Genomic DNA, 22,819 nt, shown 5'->3' on the forward strand with positions numbered 1-22,819 from the left:
TTTTTTCTTATATACACTGCTGCTGCTGCTGCTACATCGCTTCAGTCATGTCTGACTCTGTGCGACCCCATAGATGGCAGCCCACCAGGTTCTGCCGTCCCTGGGATTCTCCAGGCAAGAACACTGGAGTGGGTTGCCATTTATGTAGACTGTTATTATTAAATCATAAGGAAAGAAAAAATACCACGAGAGTTTATAAAATTATGGAAGATATTTTTTCTTTTAAAAATATCTCTAGCAACATGTACTTTCCACGTTATTTTTATTTTTATTTTTTTATTTTAATTAGAGGCTAGTTACTTTACAGTATTGTAGTGGTTTTGCCATACACGGACACGAATCAGCCATGGATGTACATGTGTTCCCCACATACATGTGGGATGTGTTCCCCATCCTGAACTCCCCTCCCACCTCCCTCCCCATCCCATTGCTCTGGGTCATCCCAGAGCACCAGCCCTGAGCACACTGCCTCATGCATCGAACCTGGACTGGCGATCTGTTTCACATATGATAATATACATGTTTCAATGCTATTCTCTCATGTCATCCCACCCTTGCCTTCTCCCATAGAGTCCAAAAGACTGTTCTTTACATCTGTGTCTCTTTTGCTGTCTCTCATATAGGGTTATCATTACCATCTTTCCAAATTCCATGTATATGCGTTAGTATACTATATTGGTGTTTATCTTTTTGGCTTACTTCACTCTGTATAATAGGCTCCAGTTTCACCCACCTCATTAGAACTGATTTAAACATATTCTTTTTAATGGATGTGTAATATACCATTGTGTATATGTACCACAGCTTTCTTATCCATTCTTCTGCAGATGGACATTGAGGTTGCTTCCATGTCCTGGCTATAATAAACAGTGCTGCAATGAACATTGGGGTACACGTGCCTCTTTCACTTCTGGTTTCCTCAGTGTGTATGCCCAGCAGTGGGATTGCTGGGTCGTATGGCAGTTCTATTTCCAGTTTTTTAAGAAATCTCCACACTGTTCTCCATAGTGGCTGTACTAGTTTGCGTTCCCACCAACAGTGGAAGAGGGTTCCCTTTTCCCCACACTCTTTCCAGCATTTATTGTTTGTAGAATTTTGGATAGCAGCCATTCTAAGCAACGTGAGATGGTACCTCATGGTGGTTTTGATTTGCATTTCTCTGAGGAGTGATGTTGGGCATCTTTTCATGTGTTTGTTAGCCATCTGTATGTCTTCTTTGGAGAAATGTCTGTTTAGTTCTTTGACCTATTTTTTTTTGGGGGGGGGTTGTTTATTTTTCTGGAATGAGGTGCAGGAGCTGCTTGTATATTTTTGAGATTAATTATTTGTCAGTTGCTTCATTTGCTATTATTTTCTCCCATTCTGAAGGCTCTCTCTTCACCATCCTTATAGTTTCCTTCGTTGTGCAAAAACCTTTAAGTTTAATTAGGTCCCATTTGTTTATTTTTGCTTTTATTTCCATTACTCTGGGAGGTGGGTCATAGAGGAACCTGCTGTGATTTATGTCGGAGAGTGTTTTACCTGTTTTCCTTTAGGAGTTTTATAGTTTCTGGTCTTATGTTTAGATGTTTAATCCATTTTGAGTTTATTTTTGTGTATGGTGTTAGAAAGTGTTCTTGTTTCATTCTTTTACAAGTGGTTGACTGGTTTTTCCAGCACCACTTGTTAAAGAGACTGTCTTTTGTCCATTGTATATTCTTGCCTCCTTTGTCATCAATAAGGTTTCCATAGGTGCATGGATTTATCTCTGGGCTTTCTACTTTGTTCCATTGATCTATATTTCTGTCTTTGTGCCAATACCATAGTGTCTTGATGACTGTAGCTTTGTAGTAGAACTCAGGCAGGTTGATTCCTCCAGTTCCACTCTTCTTTCACAAGATTGCTTTGGCTATTCAAAGGTTTTTTTTGTTTTGTTTTGTTTTTTTTTTGTTTTTGTTTTTGTTTTTTTTTTTGTATTTCCATACAAATTGTGATATTATTTTTTCTAGTTCTGTGAAAAATACTGTCGGTAGCTTGATAATGATTGCATTGAATCTATAGATTGCTTTGGGTAGTATTCTCATTTTCACCCTATTGATCCTTCCAATCCATGAACATGGTATATTTCTCCATCTATTTGTGTCCTCTTTGATTTCTTTCAACAGTGTTTTATAGTTTTCTATATATAGGTCTTTTGGGTTTTTTTTAGGTAGGCATACTCTAAGTATTTTATTCTTTTCATTGCAATGGTGAATGGAATTGTTTCCTTAATTTCTCTTTCTATCTTCTCATTGCTCGTGTATTGGAATGCAAGGGATTTCTGTGTGTTAATTTTGTATCCTGCAACTTTACTATATTCATTGGTTAGCTCTAGTAATTTTCTGGTTGAGTCTTTAGGGTTTTTTATGTAGAAGATCATGTCATCTGCAAACAGTGAAAGTTTTACTTCTTCTTTTCCAATCTGGATTCCTTTTATTTCTTTTTCTGCTCTGATTGCTGTGGCCAAAACTCCCAAAACTATGTTGAATAGAGTGGGCACCCTTGTGGTGAGAGTGGTGAGAGTGGGTATCCTTGTCTTGTTCTTGACTTGAGGGGAAATGCTTTCAATTTTTTACCACTAAGGATAATGTTTGCTGTGAGTTTGTCATATATAGCTTTTATTATGTTGAGGTATGTTCCTTCTGTTCCTGCTTTCTGGAAAGTTTTTATCATAAATGGATGTTGAATTTTGTCAAAGGCTTTCTCTGCATCTGTTGAGATAATCATATGGCTTTTATCTTTCAATTTGTTAATGTGGTGTATTACATTGGTTGATTTGCAGATATTGAAAAATCCTTGCATCCCTGGGATAAAGCCCACTTGGTCATGATGTATGATCTTTTTAATATGTTGTTGGATTCTGTTTGCTAGAATTATGTTAAGGATCCTTGCATCTATGTTCATCAATGATATTGGCCTGTAGTTTTCTTTTCTTTTTTTTTTTTTTTTGGTGGCATCTTTGTTTGGTTTTGGTATTAGGGTGATGGTGGCTTCCTAGAATGAGTTTGGAAGTTTACTTTCCTCTGCAATTTTCTGGAAGAATTTCAGTAGGATAGGGTTAGCTCTTCTCTAAATTTTTGGTAGAATTCAGCTGTGAAGCTGTCTGGACCTGGACTTTTGTTTGCTGGAGAATTTCTGATTACAGTTTCAATTTTCATGCTTATGATGGGTCTGTTAAGATTTTCTATTTCTTCCTGGTTCAGTTTTGGAAAGTTATACTTTTCTAAGAATGTGTCCATTTCTCCCAAGTTGTCCATTTTATTGGCATATAGTTGCTGATAGTAGTCTCTTATGACCCTTTGTATTTCTGTGCTGTCTGTTGTGATTTATCCATTTTCATGTCTAAGTTTGTTGATTTGATTTTTCTCCCTTTGTTTCTTGATGAGTCTGGCTAATGGTTTGTCAATTTTATTTATCTTCTCAAAGAAACAGCTTTTAGCTTTGTTTATTATGGTCTCTTTTGTTTCTTTTGCATTTCTTTCTGCCCTAATTTTTAAAATTTCTTTCCTTCTACTAACCCTGGGGTTCTTAATTTCTTCCTTTTCTAGTTGCTTTAGGTGTCAAGTTAGGTTATTTATTTGACTTTTTTCTTGTTTCTTGAGGTAAGCCTGTATTGCTATGAGCCTTCCCCTTAACACTGCTTTTACAGTGTCCCATAGGTTTTAGGTTGTTTTGTTTTCATTTTCCTTTGTTTCTATGCATATATTGATTTCTTTTTTGATTTCTTCTGTGATTTGTTGGTTATTCAGAACCGTGTTGTTCAACCTCCATATGTTGAAATTTTTAATAATTTTTTTCCTGTAATTGATGTCTAATCTTACTGAATTGTGATCAGAAAAGATGTTTAGAATGATTTCAAATTTTTTTGAATTTACCAAGGCTAGAATTATAACCCAGGATGTGATCTATCCTGGAGAAGGTTCCATGTGCACTTGAGAAAAAGGTGAAAGTCATTGTTTTGGGGTGAAAAGTCCTATAGATATCATTTAGGTCTAACTGGTCCATTGTATCACTTAAAGTTTGTGTTTCCTTGTTAATTTTCTATTTAGTTGGTCTATCCATAGGTGCGAGTGGGGTATTAAAGTCTCCCACTATTATTGTTATTGTTAGTTTCCACTTTCATACTTGTTAGCATTTGCCTTACATACTGTGGTGTTCCTATGTTGGTGCATATATATTTATAGCTGTTATATCTTCTTCTTGGATTGAGCCTTTGGTCATTATGTAGTTTACTTCTTTGTCTCTTTTCATAGCCTTTGTTTTAAAGTCTATTTTATCTGATGTGAGTATTGCTACTGCTGCTTTCTTTTGGTCTCCATTTGTGTCAAATAACTTTTTCCAGCCCTTCACTTTTAGTCTGTATGTGTCCACTGTTTTGAAGTGGTCTTTTGTAGACAACATATATAGGGGTCTAGTTTTTGTATCCATTCAGCCAATCTTTGTCTTTTGCTTAGGGCATTCAACCCACTTACATTTAAGTTAATTATTGATAAGTATGATCCTGTTGGCATTTACTTTGTTGTTTTGGGTTCGAGTTTATACACCCTTTCTGTGTTTCCTGTCTAGAGAAGATCCTTTAGCATTTGATGAAGAGCTGGTTTGGTGGTGATGAATTCTCACAGCCTTTGCTTATCTGTAAAGCTTTTGATTTCTCCTTCATATTTGAATGAGCTCCTTCCTGGGTACAGTAATCTGGGTTGTAGGTTTTTCTCTTTCATCACTTTAAGTATGTCCTGCCATTCCCTTCTGTAAAAAGATCAGCTGTTATCTTTATGGGAATCCTCTTGTGTGTTATTTGTTGTTTTTCCCTTGCTGCTTTTAATATTTGTTCTTTGTGTTTGATCTTTGTTACTTTGATTGATATGTGTCTTGGGGTGTTTCACCTTGGGTTTATCCTGTTTGGGACTCTCTGGGTTTCTTGGACTTGGATGACTATTTCCTTCCCCATTTTAGGGAAGTTTTCAACTATTATCACCCCAAGTATTTTCTCATGGCCTTTCTTTTTGTCTTCTTCTTCTGGGACTCCTCTGACTCGAATGTTGGGGCGTTTAGCATTGTCCCAGAGGTCTCTGAGGTTGTCCTCATTTCTTTTAATTCTTTTTTTTTCTCTCTGCTTCATTTATTTCTACCATTCTATCTTCTACATCACTTATCCTATCTTCTGCCTCCACTATTCGACTTTTGGTTCCCTCCAGAGTGTTTTTGATCTATTTATTGAATTATTCATTATTGATTGACTCTTTTTTATTTCTTCTAGGTCCTTGTTAAACATGTCTTGCATTTTCTCAATCCTTGTCTCCAGGCTATTTATCTGTAACTCCATTATGTTTTCAAGATTTTGGATCATTTTTACTATCATTATTCTGAATTCTTTTTCAAGTAGACTCCCAATCTCCTCCTCTTTTGTTTGGTTTGGTGGCCATTTATCATGTTCCTTTACCTGCTGACTATTTCTCTGCTTTTCATCTTGTTTAGATTGTTGTGATTGGGGTGGCCCTTCAGTATTCTGGCAGTTTGTGCTTCCTCTTTATTGTGGAGGTTCCTCACTGTGGGTGGGGTTGGACGGTTGGCTTATCAAGATTTCCTGGTTAGGGAAGCATGTGTTGGTGTTCTGGTGGGTAGAGCTTTTTTTTTTCTGTCTGGAGTGCAATGAAATGCCCAGTAGTGAGTTTGGGGATATCTATGGGTTTGATGTGACTTTGGGCAGCCTGTATATTGAAGTTCAGTGCTATGTTCCTGCATTTCTGGAGAATTTGTGTGGCTTATCTTGCTCTGGAACTAGTTGGCTCTTGGGTGGTGCTTGGTTTCTGTGTAGGTATGGAGGCTTTTGGATGAGCTCTTATCGATTAATGTTCCGAGGAGTCAGGAGTTCTCTGGTATTCTCAGGTTTTGGACTTAAGCCTCCTGTCTCTGGTTTCCAGTCTTATTCTTAGAGTAGCCTCACGACTTCTCCATCTATACAGCACCAATGATAAAACATCTAGGTTAATGATGAAAAGCTCCTCCACAGTGAGGAACACCTGGAGAGGTTCACAGAATTAATGGAGAAGAGAAGAGGGAGAAGGGAGATAGAGGTGACCAGGAGTAGGAGAGGGGAATCAAAAGGGGAGAGAACAAGCTAGCCAGTAATCAATTCCATATGTGCTTTCCACAGTCTGGACCCCTTGGAGAGGTTCACAGAGTTACAAAGAGAAGAGAAGAGGGAGGAAGGAGACAGACGTGACCAGGAGAAGAAAGGGTGAATGAAAAGGAGAGAGACAGATCCAGGCACTAATCAGGCTCCTAAGTATTCTCCACAGTCTGGAACACACAAAGAGATTCACAGAGTTGGGTATAGAAAAGAAGGGGGAGGGAGGAGATAGAGGCGACCTGGTGGAGACAAAGCAGAGACAAAAAGGGGAGAGAGCAATCAAGCCAGGAATCACACTCCCAAGTAAAAATGGGTACTGAAGATTGGGTTCTTAAAGGTACAAAATTGATAACAAATACCAAAAAGCAAAGATTAAAAATCTAGAGTAGAGATTAGACTCTGAAAAATACAATATTAGATAAACAAAACAAAGTCACAAAAATTATGAAATATATACATGAAGTTTGCTTTAAAAATAGGGTCTTTTTTTTTTTGCAAGGTAATAGTAGGTTATAAAAATGAAAATTAAAGGAGTAATGTCAGGGGACGTTCAGCTTTAAGGAATCCAATATGTTATTCTTTTCTTTTGTGTGCCATTTCTCAAGGATTCTCTATTCCTCATCAGTTGCTGCAGGAATGAGCAGAGCTGCATGCAGTTCCTGTGGCTGAGATCCTGAGAAAGGGTGACCTGCTTGGCCCCTTCAGTGACTCCCTCCAGTGACCTCACTGAAACGTGATCTGCTCAGTTATGTGGATATGCAATGGTTTCTGGCCCGTCAAAGATGGTTATTTGCTTGGCTTTGTTTTTGCTCAGGTTTCTTTTTTTTTTTTTTTTTTTTTACTGCCTAACACTGCCTTGTATGAAGATATATAAACATGCTTTTCTTCAAACAAAGCACCTTTGTTTCACTCGAAACTTGGGTCCCCTATGTACCTCTTCTCATCTACTCCAGTCCCCAGGTCCCAGTCTACAAAGACCATGACAGAGTTATAGAGATCTTACAAAAAAAAAAAATTAATAATGATAATAGTAAAAATATATCTAGAAATTTTTCTGGAGCTGTTGTGGGCAGTGTGGGGTCAGTTCAGTTTCAGATAGTTCCTTGATCCAGCTTATACTTCTCAAGATCTATAGGCCCCTTCCAATGTAGTCGCTGCTAACTACAGGGTTTTAATCTGTTGCACCTGTCACTTCCAAAGCAGTTCCCTCTGTTTATTTTAGCTTCTTCCATTTGCTGTTCTCTTCAGTGTCTAATTTCTGTCCTGACACAGGGGGTGAAGGTGGCCACTTATTTAGGTTCACTTGTTCAGTACTGCTGTGGGGACAGAGGGACACTGCAAACAAATATCACTGGCATATGTGGAGAGTGCTTGCAGTGTCTCAGCAACACTTGGTTTGCCCCTGCTCATGGAGCATGCATTTTCCCACTCTACACTTCTCAGGCTCTAGGATGCTCTGCCTGGGAACTATCTGAGGCAGGCCCTGGGTTGCATGCACTTCCGAGGTCTAAGCCACTCAGGTTCATGTTCTCAGGTAGTCCATAAAGGGGCAGACTCGGTTGGGCCTGCGTTTTTTGCCCTTCCTAGGTCCAAGCAGCTCAGGAGACCAGGTGCTTGGCGAGCACTGTCTCCCCAGGTGAGGAATGCATCTTATCACCTACCTGGTCCCAGCCGCTCGGTTTCCTGGGTGGCAGTGGGTACACCCTTCTCCATTGTGCCCTATGTCTCTTCTGGGGAGCTGATCTCTAGCTGTGACTCTCCCAGCAGAAGTCAACCATCCAAAATCCCAAGGGGTTTTGGTTAGCGACTGGGTGCCTGCTTGCAGCTTGGTAGAGGATGCCTCTCTGGGGCTGAGTTTGCATCTTTCAAGCTCTGGCTGCCCCCCTCCTGCCTCCCTGTCTCCAGTTGGGGATGAGTCGATCCGCAGCCATCTAGCTGTCCTCTGGTATTCACTCAGTCCTTTGTTTTTTGAGCAGGCCTGGCAGTGCCTTAGGTTAAGGCTTTTCACAGGATAGTTCTCTCTCTCTCTCTCTTTTTTTTCCCTCTCTCTCTCTCTGGCTATCCATCAGTTTGGGTTGATATCTCGTGTTAGTTCCCTCAGATTGCCCCCTCAGGGCATTCAGGCCCAGTCCTTACCCTAAGCAGTGCAGCCCGCACCTCCCTGTTCAGCCCCTGCTTGCTGGTGGTGGATGCAAGCACAGGGAGTTCCGGTTAGGCACGCGATCTGTGGGTTTTATTTATTTATGTATTTATTTTTCCTCCCAGTTATGTTGCCCTCTGAGATTGCAAAACTCCCCACAGACCCGCCAGTGAGAATGTTTCCTGATGTTTGGAAACTTCTCCCCTTTTAAGACTCCCTCCCTGGATTGGATCTCCATCCCTACCTCTTTTGTCTCTCTTTTTATCTTTTATATTTTGTCCTACCTCCTTTTGAAGACAATGGGCTGCCTTTCTGGGTGCCTGATGTCCTCTGCCAGCATTCACAAGTTGTTTTGTGGAATTTGCTCGGCATTCAAATGTTCCTTCAATGAACTTGTGACAGAGAAAGTGGTCTGCCTGTCCTATTCCTCTGTCATCTTAGGACCACGCCCCCTCCCCCCCATATTATTTTTAAGAAACTTTATTACTTTCAGTGTTTATAGATGTTAAATTACCATGTCAATTCTTTGTTATGTGAAACTAACGTGTAAATTCTTCCATATAGAAAAGTTAGTCATTGTGTTACTTGTTTTTTTAGTTGTTTTTTTTCTTTCCCAATGTGAATATTGAGTCCTTGTTGATCATCATAAATATATTTGAAAACTTTTAAACCTTCAACTTGGATAATCATAGTTTTACTCCTTTTGTTATATCTAGGTCATTCCTTTCAGAGAAGGCAATGGCACCCCACTCCAGTACTCTTGCCTGGAAAATCCCATGGATGGAAGGGCCTGGTGGGCTGCAGTCCATGGGGTTGCTAGGAGTTGGACACGACTGAGTGACTTCACTTTATTTTTTCACTTTCATGCACTGGAGAAGGAAATGGCAAAGCACTCCAGTGTTCTTGCCTGGAGAATCCCAGGGATGGGGGAGCCTGGTGGGCTGCCATCTCTGGGGTTGCATAGAGTCGGACACGACTGAAGCGACTTAGCAGCAGGTCATTCCTTTAATCTTTACATGCCATTCCAGAAGACATAAATAAGAAGTTACAGTCGTTAGTTTGCTGTTTACAGGGAAAGAGGCAGTAAACCATCTGAATGTTCAAATAGGGTTGTAAAAAATTCATTTATTCTTAAATTAAGGATAATTGCTTTCCAGAATTTTGTTGTTTGCTGTCAGACATCAACAAGAATCGGTCTTAGGTACACCCATGTCCACTCCCTCCCAAACCCCCCTCCAACCTCCCTCTCCATCCCACCCTTTTGAATTGTTGAAGAGACCCTCTTTGAGTTCCCTGAATGATAGGGCAAATTCCCATTGGCTATCTATTTTACATATGGAATTGTATGTTTCCATGTTACTCTTTCCATCCATCTCACCCTCTCCCCTCTTCTTCTTCACCTGTGTCTCTAAGTCTGTTCTCTCTGTCTGTTTCTCCATTGCTGCCCTACAAATAAATTTGTCAGTACCATCTTTCTAGACTCCATATATATGCCTTAGTATCAGATATTTATATTTCTCTTTCTGACTTACTTCACTATGTATAATAGGATCTAGGTTCATCCACCTCAATAGAATTGACTCAAATGCATTCCTCTTTACAGCTGAGTATGTTCGTTTGTATATATGTACCACCACATCTTCATCCATTCATCTGTTGATGGCCATCTAAGTTACTTCCATGTTCTAGCTATCATAAACAGCACTGCAATGAACATCAGGGTGCATGTGTCTCTTTCCGTTTTGGTTTCCTCAGGGTATACTCCATGGAGTGGGATTGCTGGGGCATATGGTAGTTTTATTCCTAGTTTCTTAAGGAACCTGCATACCATCTTTCATAGTGGTTGTATCAGTTTCCTTGCCACCAGCAGTGCAAGAGGGTTCCATTTCCCCCCACACCGTCTCCGACATTCATTGTAGACTTCTTGATGATGGCCATTCTGACTAGTGTGAGGTGATATCTCATTATGGCTGAGTGGTAAAGAATCTGCCTTCAGTGGGAGACCTGGGTTTGATCCCTGAGTCGGGAAGGAGAGCATGACAACCCACTCTAGTATTCTCGAATGGAGGATCCAATGGACAGGGGAGCCTGGAAGGCTTCAGTCCTAGGGTGGCAGAGAGTCGGACATGACTGAAGCAATTAAGCAGCAGCAGAGGTAACAGACTTTTGAATCATGGCCATTCTGCCTGGTGTGAGGTGGTATCTCATTGTAGTTTTGATTTTTATTTCTACTGTGTTTTTTTTTTTTTCCAAATTGATGTTGACAAGATAGTGCATGAGGGTTGAAAGTATTGCTACATTTGGATTGTCAAGGTGATCTGCAAGGAACATTTCAAGAGAAGCAAAATCATGGTAAATAGTAATAAACATGTGGGTCTATAATAACAGCAGTTAGCTTTTAGTGATGTTTTAGTAAGTGCAAACCATTTTGCATAGCTTAAGTAGCACATGCAGAGTACCTTTATGGTAGCCGTACTTGAAGTAACATAAAGGAATGGTGCCCTGTTTGAAGGTGGCAGCTATGAAAGGAGATAAGAAGGGCCTGATCTCTTAGATGTGGCAGCCACTGCTTGGTGATGCAGCACCGTGTTTGAATTCAGCATCCTGGTTCTGTCATAGAGCAACTGTGGGATCTTGACAAAAAACTGTCTTTTTTTTTTTTTTTTGAGGTGTTGAGAACTGTTTTTATTTCCCCCTCCTCAGTACTACAGGTACAATTCTACCTTTCAAGTGGATCATACAATTAAAATTTTTTTTTCTACTTTTGATTTTTTTTTCTTTTTTCTTTTTTTTTTAATTTTATTTTATTTTTAAACTTAACATAACTGTATTAGATTTGCCAAATATCAAAATGAATCCGCCACAGGTATACATGTGTTCCCCATCCTGAACCCTCCTCCCTCCTCCCTCCCCATTCCATCCCTCTGGGTCGTCCCAGTGCACCAGCCCCAAGCATCCAGTATCGTGCCTCGAACCTGGACTGGCAACTCATTTCATACATGATATTTTACATGTTTCAATGCCATTCTCCCAAATCTTCCCACCCTCTCCCTCTCCCACAGAGTCCATAAGACTGTTCTATACATCAGTGTCTCTGTCTTAACCAGGTTAAAAGTAGGGTATTTCTTCAAAAGTGATTAGGAAAACGTCATGCAATTCATTGTTATCATCCATTCTAGCAGAGTATCTCTGAGAGCCTTCCACAGAAGTATGTGGATCATTTACTGGTAACTGCTGGTCAAAGATGAAAAAAGACATTAATTGGACAAGTAGAAGGTAAGAACTCTATTTTATAGAAAAATCATTTGACAGAATGTTGATTGAAAATGTGAATGCTGATACATTCTAATAGGCAAAGAAAATCAGCTGTCAGATGGGTAGTGAGAAAAAAGATGACAAAAGGAGGGCAATTATGTATCTTATCAGGTGTCTATCACAGATTACATTGAGAATCCAGTTTAAGGAGCTAAATTATTAGTTCTTAGACTTACTTCGCAGTCCAGTGTTTAAGACTTTGTCCGGTTAAGACTCTCCAATGCAGGTGGTGAAGTTTCGATCCCTGCTCAAGGAATTAAGATTCCATGTGACACATGACCAAAAACAAATTATTAGTTCTGTTTCAAGATACTCTATGACCTAAAGAAAGTCAAGAAATAAGAGGCAAGAGGGAATGAAGGATGAGAGAGGCAGAGGGTACAGGGAGGAAATGAAGAAAAGGAAGCACAGGTCTGTGGGGGAAGGGGGCAATAAGTAATGAAGGTCTTTAGATAAAGGGAGAGTATTTGACATGGACGGTGAATTGGAAGTGAACTTCTGGCACCAAAATTTGTCAGAGAAGAATAGCAAAGTTCTCACCTCTTCCTGTTTACTCGTTATTAGGAAGACGTTCAGAACTGTGGTCCCTGGGCATGAAGAGCAGTGTGTCATCCTCTGGGGGAACATGGGCATAGGTTCTCAGCTGTAATGTGTGCAAATTGGTGTCATGCGAAATGTTGCTGCTTTCCAGCATGGTGTCACATGGGACAAAACAAGAGAGCTGGAAAGAAGGAGAGAGCAGGGGGTGTGATGGGGACACCAAGGAACCCACAGCCTCATAGAGAGTCCACTGGAAGGTTGGGGACACCAAGGAACCCACAGCCTCATAGAGAGTCCACTGGAAGGTTTCCAACTTCTAATGCCACGTCATTTTGAGGGGACATGTTCGCGTGAGGAAACAGAGGTTGAGATTTCCGGAGAATGAATTAAGTTGAAGTCATGTAGAAGCAGACTCCATGTAGATCAGAGTTTCTTAAATTTTAATTAGTCACTTGGGGACCATGTGTGAAGTGCACATGCTGAGCAGGAGGTCTGAGATTCTGTGTTTCTAACAAGCTCTCTGAATAACAAGGGTGTAGCCTTGCATATAGAGAAATCTGGAAGAAGAGCATTGGATAGTGCAGGACTTAACAGGATCAAGGATAAGCATTATTTTGTGTTTCTTTCTGAGCATGTTTATAGCCAGAGGGAAGCAAAGAGTTGAAGTAGCAGTTATAGGTGTATGATACCATTGCTAAGCAAAGAGGGAGAAAGAAATGGTAGGTGTCAGGGAATGTTTAACTTTAGGACTCCTGTATGTTGTTTTCTGTTTCTTATGAACCTTTTGTTCCTTATCAGTTCCTGGTATACAGGAACAAGTAGAGCGGCACGCTGTTCCCAGGACTGAGGTCATGGGATGGAAGGCATACATGGATTTCCTTCAGTAACTTTTACCCTACAGTAAAAATGTCTAGTCACGACCCTCTTACTCAAGATATGGATTGTTGTCTGGCCTTGTGGTGATTGTTATTCCTTGTTATTCCATTGGTAACCATTGCTTTACATCTGGCTTTTGTTCTTTTCTTAACTTTATTTTTTTTTTTGCCTAAAGTTTCCTTGTATAACAATATATAAACTCACACAAACATGAATAATGCACCCTTGTTCCACTAGAGACTTGGGTCTCCCGTGTCCTTCTTTGTCTCTTTGGTTGTTCTTTGGAGAATGGAGGCCTGCCAAGCTCACTTTCCTGCCCAGGCTTCCAAGACCTCCTTGAGAGGATGCCCTGTGCCTTACTGAGTGGTACAAGCCCTATTCTAAGGCTTTATTGGTTTTCCACATAACCCAGGGAATATTAGTCTCTGTCTTTTGCTTTCTTTTCGTCGACTCTGGTCCACCAGGCCCCAGTCTGTAAAGAAGCCCACAGGTAGGGATGATCCATAGAAAGGATGTCAAGGGGGAAGATTTAAGTCCACAGATCCAGAGATTACTACCCTTTGGATAGGAGAGAATCTAGTGAAAGGACAAAGGGAGGAAAGAAAGACCTTAGGGAGGTGAGTTTGGAGTTGATGAGGACACTTGAGAGAATTCCTTCTAGATGACTTCAGTGTATTTGCCCTGAAAAGAGATAAGATCATTATTGCTCCAGAGAATCCTGGACGTGGGAGGAGGTGCTAGAAGTGGGGGAAATCAAGCCCCTCCAAGTAACTCTTAGGCATCAAAGATATATGTTGTGCTGGTATTTGTTATTCAAATTAGATTAATTTGAAAAAGGAGACATTGACTTTTTTTTTTTAAAGATAGCTGATTCTTTGAAAGTTGTTTCATAGAAATCCTTTGAAGCATTAGCATGATGTATCAAACCAAACTAAATTTTGAAGCCAAACAGATTAATAGGGTTCATTCCCTAAATGCTAGAAATGCTTTTAATAAATACTACACTGATTTTGAAACATGCAAGATTTTTGATTTCTAATAATTCTGTGGCAATTAAATGTAGTATTTCCTTTTCACTATCTTTAGAGGATTCCTATGTCTATCTTACCAGTGTCCTAAGATCCCCCTAAAAATGAGACACTAAGACTGAACGCATTCAGTGCCAAGGCTGAGCGTTCGGATTCTGCTCGGTGCTAACTCTGAATGAATGTACAGCTGGCTTTCCTATTTACATGTAATTAACTTTGTGTCCATTTTTCCTTTTAGATTCTCCTGGGAAATATCCTAACATGAAGGTAAAAACGTTTATGATTTTTTCTTGAATTCTGAACTGTGGATCATCTCCTATGTACATTATTTAGTAATCAACTTGTTTCCAAACCCCATTCAGCCAGCAGTCAGAATGAAAGAGTCTGTTCCTAATAAAACAGTCAGAATTAAGGATTTACAAACATCCAGTTCAGGCAAATTTTGCAGTACACAGTTAACTCTGGAAAGAGGGACACTGAACTATTTGAAATGCTCAGTCTTCATACTTCTAATATTTTCTTTGCAAATGTAATTGAAAAATTGGACATACATAAAGCAAATGTTATTGTTGATACCTGTGTTTTGAAACAAAAGATATGTACAAGGACAAGTACAAGACATTTTTAAATTGTAAGCTGCAACTCAACATGTTTCTCTATATGCTTCGACACTCTGAAGTTCTCAGTTTGGTATCTCTATACTTCTCAGGAACTCTCCGAGATTAAATTTTAGACTCTAAGTTTTTTTTCCAATGTCCAAAAATGCTTTCAAGAACTCTAAACTTCCCCTAGAGTAAAACTTCACTTTCTAATATATCAGTTGTATTTCAGCTTATAATTGTTTCATTATAGTATCATTACACAGATGAATGTAGGCCAATCAGATGTTTTGATGAGTAGGCTGTGTGTGTGTGTGTTTGTAAGTGCATGTGTTTGTGTGTGTGAGTTTGTGGTGTCTTTGATTATTAGAAGTAGGGGAAGTAATCATACTTTAAAGACTATTGGAGGGTGTGGAGAAAAGGGAACCCTCTTACATTGTTGGTGGGAATGCAAACTAGTACAGCCACTATGGAGAACAGTGTGGAGATTCCTTAAAAAATTGGAAATAGAACTGCCTTATGATCCAGCAATCCCACTGCTGGGCATACACACTGAGGAAACCAGAAGGGAAAGAGACACGTGTACCCCAATGTTCATTGCAGCACTGTTTATAATAGCCAGGACATGGAAGCAACCTAGATGCCCATCAGCAGATGAATGGATAAGAAAGCTGTGGTACATACACACAATGGGGTATTACTCAGCCATTAAAAAGAATACATTTGAATCAGTTCTAATGAGGTGGATGAAACTGGAGCCTATTATACAGAGTGAAGTAAGCCAGAAAGAGAAACACCAATACAGTATACTAATGCATATATATGGAATTTAGAAAGATGGTAACAATAACCCTGTGTACGAGACAGCAAAAGAGACACTGATGTATAGATCAGTCTTATGGACTCTGTGGGAGAGGGAGAGGGTGGGGAGATTTCGGAGAATGGCATTGAAAAATGTAAAATATCATGTATGAAACGAGTCGCCAGTCCAGGTTCAATGCACGATACTGGAGGCTTGGGGCTGGTGCACTGGGACGACCCAGTGGGAGGGTGTGGGGAGGGGGGAGGGAGGGGGGTTCAGGATGGGGGGCACGGGTGTACCTGTGGCGGATTCATTTCGATGTTTGGCGGAGCTAATACAATATTGTAAAGTTTAAAAATAAAATAAAATTAAAAAAAAAATAAAGACTATTGGATAGCCATAATCTTTTGAAACAGTGATTCTGAAAGTTGTTGGCTTTAGGATCCTATTATACTTCTAAAAATTATTGAGAATTCCAAGGGACTTTTGTTAATGTCTATTGATGTTTACTGTATGGGAGTTCAGTTGAGTTCAGTCACTCAGTCGTGTCCGACTCTTTGCGACTCCATGGACTGCAGCACACCAGGATTCATTGTCCATCAGAACTCCCGGAGTTTACTCAGACTCATGTCCATCGAGTTGGTGATGCCATCCAACCATCTCATCCTCTGTCTTCCCCTTTTCCTCCCTCCTTCAGTCTTCGCCGGCATCAGGGTCTTTTCCAGTGAGTCACTTCTTCACATCAGGTGCCCAAAGTATTGGAGTTTCAGCTTCCGCACCAGTCCTTTCAATCAATATTCAGGACTGAATTCCATTCAGATGGAGTGGTTGGATATCCTTGCAGTCCAAGGGACTCTCAAGAGTCTTCTCCAACACTACAATTCAAAACCATCAATTCTTCGGTGTGCAGCTTTCTGTACAGTCCAACTCTCACATCCATACATGACTACTGGAAAAACCATAACTTGGACAAGACAGACTGATGTTGGCAAAGTAATGTCTCTGCTTTTTAATATGCTGTCAAGGTCGGTCATAGATTTTCTTCCAAGCAGTAAACGTCTTTTAAATTCATGGGGGCAGTCATCATCTGCAGTGATTTTGGAGCCCTCCCCCCCCCCCCCGCAAATAAAGTCTGTCACTCTTTCCATTCTTTCCCCATCTATTTGAATGAAGGGATGGCACCAGATGCCACGATCTGAGTTTTTTGAATGTTGAGTTTTAAACCAACCTCTCCACTCTCCTCTTTCATTTTCATCCAAAGGGTCTTTAGTTCTTCTTCGATTTCTGCTATAAGGGTGGTGTCATCTGCATATCTGTGGTTATTGATATTTCTTCCGGCTATCTTGATTTCAGCTTATGCTTCATCTAGCCCGGAATTTTGCATGATGTACTCTGCGTATAAGTTAAATAAGCAGGGTGACAATATACAACCTTGACATACTCCTTTCCCTTATTGGAATCAGTCTGTTATTCCATGTCCATTTCTAGGTGTTACTTCTTGAACTGCATACAGATTACTCAGGAGGTAGGTCAGGTGGTCTGGTATTCCCATCTCTTTAAGTATTTTCCAGTTTGTTGTGATCCATACAGTTAAAAGCTTTGGGGTTGTCAAGAGAGCAAAAGTAGGTGTTTTTCTGGAACTCTCTTGCTTTTTCGATGATCCAGTGGATGTTGTCAGTTTGATCTCTGGTTCCTCTGCCTTTTCTAAATCCAGCTTGAATGTCTGGAAGTTCACATTTCATGTTCTGTTGAAGCCTGGCCTGGAGAATTTTGAGTATTACTTTGCTAGCGTGTGAGATGAGTGCAATTGTGCGGTAGTTTGAGCATTTTTTGGCATTGCCTTTCATTGGGATTGGAATGAAAACTGACCATTTCCAGTCCTGTAACCACTGCTGAGATTTCCAGATTTGCTGGCATATTCAGTGCAGCCCTTTCATAGAATCATCTGTTAGGATTTGAAATAGCTCAACTGCAATTCCATCACCTCCACTAGCTTTGTTCATAGTGATGCTTCCTAAGGCCCATTTGACTTCGCATTCCAGGATGTCTGGCTTTAAGTAAAGGATCACACCATCGTGCTTATCTGGATCATGAAGATCTTTTCTATATAGTTTTTATGTGTGTGTTCTTACCACCTCTTCTTAATATCTTCTGCATCTGTTAGGTCCATACTATTTCTCTCCTTTATTGTGCCCATTTTTGCATGAAATGGTCCCTTGGTATCTCTTATTCTCTTGAGATCTCTAGTCTTTCCCATTTTATTATTTTCCTCTATTTCTTTGCATTGACCACTGAGAAAGGCTTTCTTATCTCTCCTTGATATTCTTTGGTACTCTGCATTCAAATGGGTATATCTTTCCTGTTCTCCCTTGCCTTTAGCTTCTCTTCTTTCTCAGCTATTTGTAAGGCCTCGTCAGACAACCATTTTTCCTCTTTGCATTTATTTTTCTCTAGGATGTTCTTGATCAATGCCTCCTGTACAATGTCACGAATCTCCATCCATAGTTCTTCAGGCACTCTGTCTATCAAAACTAATCCCTTGAATCTATTTGTCACGTCCACTGTATAACCCTAAGGGATTTGATTTAAGTCATACCTGGATGTTTTGGTGGTTTTCCCTACTTTCTTCAATTTAAGTCTGAATTTGGCAATAAGGAGTTCATGATCTGAGCCACAGTCAGCTCACAGTCTTGTTTTTGCTGACTGTATAAAGCGTCTCCATCTTTGGCTGCAAAGAATAGAATCAGTCTGATTTCATCATTGACTATCTGGTGATGTCCGTGTGTAGAGTCTTCTCTTGTGTTGTTGGAAGAGGGTGTTTGCTATGACCAGTACGTTCTCTTGGCAAAGCTCTGTTCGCCTTTGTCCTGCTTCATTTTGTACTCCAAGGCCAAGTTTACCTGTTGCTCCAGGTATCTCATGAATTCCTTCTTGTATATTCCAGTCCCCTATATTGAAAAGAACATCTTTTTTCCGTATTAGTTCTAAAAGGTCTTGTAGGTCATCACAGAACCTTTCAACTTCAGCTTGTTCAGCATTACTGGTCAGAGCATAGACTTGCATTATTGTGCTATTGAATGGTTTGCCTTGGAAACGAACAGAGATCATTCTGTCTTTTTTGAGATTGCATCCAAGTACTGCATTTGGGACTCTTGTTGACTGTGATGGCTACACCATTTGCTCTAAGGGATTCTTGCCCACAGTAGTATACGTAATGGTCATCTGAGTTAAATTCACCCATTCCAATCCATTTGGGTGCTTTCCTGGTAGCTCAGTCGGTAAAGAATCTACCTGCCATGCAGGAGACCCGAGTTCTATGCCTGGGTCAGGAAGATCTCCTGAGGAAAGAAATGGCAACCCACTCCAGCATTCTTGCTTGGAAAATCCTATTGCCAGAGGAGTCTGGCGAACTACAAATAGCCCATGGGGTAAGAAGCATCGGACACAACTTACAGCTTAAACCACAAACCAGTCCGTTTTAGTTAACTGATTTCTAAAATATCGATGTTCACTCTTGCCATCTCCTGCTTGATCGCTTCCAATTTCCCTTGATTCATGGACCTAACATTCCAGGTTCCTATGCAGAAATGCTCTTTACAGCCTTGAACTTGACTCCCATCACCAGTCACATCCACAGCTAGGTGTTGTTTTTGCTTTGTCTCCATCTCTTCATTCTTTCTGGATTTATTTCTCCACCGATCTTTAGTAGCATATTGGAAACCTACTGACCTGCTGATGGGGAGTTCATCTTTCAGTGTCCTATCTTTTTGTCTTTTCATAGTGTTCATGGGGTTCTCAAGGCAAGAATACTGAAGTGGTTTGCCATTCCCTTCTCCAGTGCACCATATTTTGTCAGAATGTTCCAGTATAACCCGTCTGTCTTGGATGGCCCTTCATGGCATGGCTTGCTCATAATTTCATTGATTTGGACAAGTCTGTGGTCCATGTGATCAGTTTGGCTTGTTTTCTGTGATTGAAGTTTTCAGTCTGCTTGCCCTCTGATGGATAAGGATAAGAGGCTTATGGAAACTTCCTGATGGGAGAGATTGACTGACTGGATCCTGTTCTGATGGGCAGGACCATGCTCAGTAAATCTTTAATCCAATTTTCTGTTGATGGGTGGGGCTTTGTTCCCTCCCTGTTATTTGACCTGAGGCCAAACCATGGTGGAGGTAATGAAGATATGGCACCTCCTTCAACAGGTCCCATGCATGCACTGCTGCACTCAGTGACCCTGACCATGCAGCAGGCCACCTCCAACCCTCGCCTCAGCCAGAGACTCCTAGAAAATAAAACTAAAAAAGGTAAAAATACAGGCACACACAATAATAATGGCTAATTCCATTAGTCATTAGAGTTCTGATAGCACATATCCTGTCTCTGGAGAACTCCTGTGTGCACTCAGAACATAATTGATCATGGAAGTAACGTTTAGAGTTGTTGTGAAAAGAGTTTTGACCTCTTGGATCCCCTGGCCCAGTGGGTCTCTGGACTTCAGGAATTCTCAGAGCACACAACAGAACCACCATTTTAAACCATTGGCATGGTTGGATGTGAAATGATAAAGGGACCCTTGTGTTGACACGGGGTTTAAAGTTCCACTTTTACATTTCTTGCTTGTTTCTTTGATTTCTCTTAAGAAATTTAGACCTGAGAGTTCCTTTTTTTTTTAAAGCAAATATTTCTATGCTGTGTTCATTCTTCCCTCATGGTGCTCTGTGCTCCTTGGATCCAGTGTGGTCCTAGACTTATCCTATTTTCACGTGGAAACAATTGGTCACCCACAAGACTATCATGTCTCATATAAGTTTATGATGTCTATCCAGGGCTTAAAAAGTCAGTCCTGAAGATATTGATAATCTGAGGAAAGACCATCTCATTGTAATTAAAGAAGTTGTCATTGCTGGTGGTGTTCAGTCGCTAACTCAGGTCCAACTCTTTGTAAGCCCATGGGCTGCAGCACGCTAGGCCTCCCTGTGCCTCACCATCTCCCGGAGTTTGCCCGAGTTCATATCCATTGCATCAGCGATGCTATCCCACCATCTCATCCTCTGCTGTCCCCTGCTCCTCCTCTTCTCAATCTTTACCAGCATCAAGGTCTTTTCCAGTGATGCAGCTCTTCACATCAGGTGCCCAAAGTATTGGAGCTTTAGTTTCAGCATCAGTCCTTCCAGTGAATATTCAGCATTGATTTCTCTTAGGATTGACTGGTTTGATCTCTTTGCTGTCCAAGGGAGTCTCAGATGTCTTCTCTAGCACCACCCTTTGAAAGCATCAATTCTTCAGCGCTCAGCCTTCTTTATGGTCCAACTCGCACATCTGTACATGACTCCTGAAGAAACCATGGCTTTGGCTGTATGGACCTTTGTCAGCAAAGTGATGTCTTTGCTTTTTAATGTTGTCTAGGTTTGTAACATTAAAGTAGTAGCATTCATTAAAAGTGTTTTTAACACCATGGTCTCTAGAGCACACAGTATAATAAGGCATAATTAAGTGTAAAATAAGGTTCAGTTCAGTTCAGTCGCTCAGTTGTGTCCGACTCTTTGCGACCTCATGAATCGCAGCATGCCAGGCCTCCCTGTCCATCACCAACTCCCGAAGTTCACTCAGACTCACGTCCATCAAGTCAGTGATGCCATCCAGCTATCTCATCCTCTGTTGTCCCCTTCTCCTCCTGCTCCCAATCCCTCCCAGCATCAGAGTCTTTTCCAATGAGTCAACTCTTCGCATGAGGTGGCCAAAGTACTGGAGTTTCAGCTTCATCATCATTCCTTCCAAAGAAATCCCAGGGCTGATCTCCTTCAGAATGGACCGGATGGATCTCCTTGCAGTCTAAGGGACTCTCAAGAGTCTTCTCCAACACCACAGTTCAAAAGCATCAATTCTTCAGTGCTCAGGCTTCTTCAGAGTCCAACTCTCACATCCATACATGACCATAGTAAAATAAGGTAAATATACATTTTCTTAATAATATATTTGTATGTTGAAAAATAGTCATGTATGGATGTGAGAGTTGGACTATAAAGAAAGCTGAATGCAGAAGAATTGATGCTTTTGAACTGTAGAGTTGGAGAAGACTCTTGAGAGTCCCTTGGACTGCAGGGAGATCCATCCAGTCCATCCTAAAGAAATTAGTTCTGGGTGTTCCTTGGAAGGACTGATGTTGAAGCTGAAACTCCAATATTTTGGCCACCTGATGTGAAGAGCAGACTCATTTGAAAAGACCCTGATATTGGGAAAGATTGAGGGCAGGAGGAGAAGGGGATGACAGATGATGAGATGATTGGATGGCATCACTGACACAATGGACATGAGTTTGGGTAGACTCCAGGAGTTGGTGATGTATAGGGAAGCCTGGCATGCTGCAGTTCATGAGGTCACAAAGAATCGGACATGACTGAGCGACTGAACTGAACTAATGTTGAAAAAATTATTGGTAACGTTCTTATGGAATACAGAATATGTAATAGAAGTTGAGTGAATCAAAATCAGTAATACTAGGCAATTAAAAAGTAGAATAAATGAGACACACTAGTTTACATCTCTTCATGAATGACAGTGACATGTGCGATACTGTAAGCTGTGAAGGACTAGTGAATTTCAGGGGAGAGGAGGGCATGGAAGTGATTCTCTGAAGAAAGATTTTGTACAAGTTAGAGTTGTATTCTCACATTCTAATAAGTGGAGACTTTGTTTTCATATTTTTCAAATTGGGCTTCTGCTGCTTTGAACCTCAATAATGAGACTTGTCAAAAAGTCAGGCATTTGAAAGTTGATGGTCAGTGTGTGTTGGTGTCCCATTCAATGACCAAAAATCAGTCAGCATCCACAGAATTTGGACAGAAGACCATAATAGATAGAATGAAGACTGTAGCAGTGTTCCTGGTAGGGAATTACTCGCTCCGTCAGCTATGCAAGTCAGAGCTGCCAGGAAACAGAGGAAGCAAAGGTAATGCAGAAGCCCACAACACTCAGCTGTGGGCCACCTGGGCACGGCCTTACCAACCTTCTGATGGATCCAAATTAGATTCCGTGGCAAAGTCTACCTTGTGCTGACTCCTTTTATGCAGCCTACAGACAATCAATACCTCTTAGCAAGGAGTTTGCATTCTCCCTCTGACCATAGTAATACAATAAATAACAAAGAGAGTTAGAAAAACGTAAGTTCGTTCAGCGGAGAAGGCAATGGCACCCCACTCCAGTACTCTTGCCTGGAAAATCCCATGGACAGAAGGGCCTGGTGGGCTGCAGTCCATGGGGTCGCTAGGAGTCAGACACGACTGAGCGACTTCACTTTATTTTTTCACTTTCATGCACTGGAGAAGGAAATGGCAACCCACTCCAGTGTTCTTGCCTGGAGAATCCCAGGGA

General features: G+C 40.8%; 1 pseudogene; it reads left to right on the forward strand.

Moving 5' to 3' along the window:
• Positions 1 to 22,819, forward strand: part of LOC102397281 — an 80,092-nt pseudogene that overhangs the window by 25,104 nt on the left and 32,169 nt on the right.

This window comes from Bubalus bubalis, chromosome 17, assembly GCF_019923935.1.
Source record: "Bubalus bubalis isolate 160015118507 breed Murrah chromosome 17, NDDB_SH_1, whole genome shotgun sequence".
Lineage (NCBI taxonomy): Eukaryota > Metazoa > Chordata > Mammalia > Artiodactyla > Bovidae > Bubalus > Bubalus bubalis.